Genomic DNA, 2,916 nt, shown 5'->3' with positions numbered 1-2,916 from the left:
ATCCTAGATTCCAATCATATAATCCTAGATCACCAGTTTGGATTCCGAACATCCCACTCCACTATCCAGCAATGTCATCGTGTGGTGGACGTTGCCTCGTCTTCTTTGGAACGCGGAATGTACTGCGCGGGAGTCTTTTTCGATATAGAGCAGGCTTTTGATCGAGTCTGGCACCGGGGACTGCTTTACAAACTCCGTAAATTCTTACCTACATATTTTCTCATCATCCGTTCCTTTCTTACAAATAGATTATTCCAAATAAACCACAAGGGTTCCTATTCATCCCTCTCTTTTCAATCCACCGGTGTTCCTCAAGGTAGTATTCTCGGTCCCATCCTCTACACCATCTATACAGCTGACATCCCAGCAGAGTCGATTTGTTCTTTCTCACAAAAAAAAAAAAAAATTAACAACTAACTATTTATTTGGTGACGTTTCGCCCAACTTTGTAGAGCTTCATCTGGGCTGTTTCACTCGAGGTCAATTCGAAAAAGTGACTGTTAGATATATATGGAATAAGTGACATTTTTCGGTATATCCCTTCCTCTGTCAAACGAAATACAACACTACATAGCCATAACTTACTCCATAGTTGCGCTACGTTCATTTCCACTGTTGAATGCGGGGGTGGTGGACACAAATAAAATATTTTTACTGTTGTATTTGTTACGGTTAAATAACATAAACCGTTCTTATTGTAGTGAGAACATTGAACACAACACACAACAAAAAGCTTGATGGCAACTCCCGACTGACGGACTGTTACGAACGGTACAGTCGATATATTCACAGTTTGCCACAGAGCAACATGTATACAATAAAAAATGAATTTTTACATCTCACTTTAACATTCACTACCTTTATGAAAAATAAAATTAAAAGTTCTCTCTTTTAGGAAAATTAGAAATATTCAAATGGTGTGTATTTTATTCTATCCAATGTGTTTTGTTTCAATTCAACGATGTTTTAGTTTTTCCCCTTCAGTTGGTTTTATAAATTTTTTAAAATTTATATATTGATATTTACAACAGTATATAAAATATATCGAGTAAATTTGAAATAATATCATAATGACATGGTACGACCTATTCATCCATTGGTAGCACTCTTTTTTTTTTTAATGATAGATATTACAATCTGCCGCACAGTTGTGGGCAATAGGTAATAGTGATGAGTGATCACATTCAAACTAAAATAAAATAAAATGAATGAAAAAAAACCTCTCTTTAAATATGAAAAACAGAAGGATGAACATAATCAAACTATGTGTATGAAAAGTAAATAAATTAATAAAATAATATAATATCTAGTCACATTTACACTTTTATATACAATATTTACACAATCGACCTGAGGATCCCTGACGTGTGAGGGGTAGAGCAGAGCTCAAAAGATCCCAGCGAATCCCTCTCGCCGCATCACTGGTAGTGAGCCAGTGGAGGCTGAGCTAGTGCACTAAAGGGTAACACTCTAAAAACATTTTTACAATATAAGCTCTCGAGGCTATCTTCTTTTCAGACGCCTGGGAGGATTGTCCGGAATGAAAGAGAAACCAAGGTTCGAAACTCATGGGTTTGCGTGGTTAGGAAGCTTATAATGGAAGAATTGATATCTGATTCGGACTAGGTTATGACATATGGAACATTAAGGTTTTTATGGATGATTTTATTCGTGATGAAGTAAGAAGCATTAAGGATTTTACGTAGGATTTTGGATTGTTAGGATTGGATAAGAGTGGTATTGATTTTTTTTTTTAAATTGGTATGGAATTTTTCACGAAGGTTTAGCAGAGCCCCAAAGCTCAACTCCGTATGTCCAGATAAGTCTTATTGTTGTCATGTAGATCAGTCTTTTGTAATGGATTGGGAATTTAGACCGTTTGTCTAGTAAGTGCTCAAATAGTCGAAATTGACGTGCAGTCTTTTCAATCTTGTGTGAGGATTCCAAGGTAATTTGTCCAGCTGTAGTCTAAGGTAGCAGATCTGTTCTACAGGAGTAGGAGCAGCATTATTTAAGTATTTGATGGGATTTGTTGGAATTTATTAAAATCCTACAGCTTTAATATGGGATTGGAGAGTTTGGGATACAATTAAAGTGTTATTATTAACTGCGAGCAATTATTGTTATCCATTAGTTTATTAGTTTTTAAAATATCCAAAATGATACTAACACAGTCAAAACACAAACTACGAGCAAGTAACCTAACACAAAAACAAACAAAATGGTGACCAGCTAAGCTCGTCACCATTTTGTTTGTTTCATAATTTATTAACGTCATTGTGGAGCCGAAGTATCTGAAACTGTTTACTTTCGGAAATTATCCGTTCAAGCAGACCTTGTCGGCTTACAATCATATGTTTTGTTTTATCTTCATTTACTTACAAGCCAATTTCCTCAGCTTTTCCAAATAGTCTTTCCACGCAATCTTGGTTACTTCCTAAAACCCCAATGTCGTCCGCATAAGCCAGGACTTTATGTTCCATTCCGACGTACATCCCACCATTTTAACGTGCTCTTCTAATCAAATTTTCTAGAACAAGAAGGTGAGACTTGCAGAATACTTATGTAACAATAATTTAAGTAGATAGTAGGTACTAATAAAAGATAAAATATAATATTCTAGATGTAAAGCATTATGCAAAACAAATGTTATTACAAATCAGATATTATTTAAGTGATAAAGAAATAAACATAATGATAGGTGCGGGAGAATATGTAAAGAATGAGTAATTAAAATTAGCATATCAAAATACGTCATTTATGATCATTTTGAACAAAATAAAATCCACATAATAGTTTGTGCTTTTTTTACTTTTTTCTGCATTTCAGAAGCCCATTTTCTTGTCATATCCTTTATTCTTGTTTTTCTAAATTCTCACATTTTTAATTTCTTTTATTTTTTATTTATTTTTTTTT

This window comes from Halyomorpha halys, unplaced genomic scaffold (assembly GCF_000696795.3).
Source record: "Halyomorpha halys isolate HHAL.00 unplaced genomic scaffold, Hhal_1.1 Scaffold534.1, whole genome shotgun sequence".
Lineage (NCBI taxonomy): Eukaryota > Metazoa > Arthropoda > Insecta > Hemiptera > Pentatomidae > Halyomorpha > Halyomorpha halys.
This window is presented reverse-complemented; position numbering follows the sequence as displayed.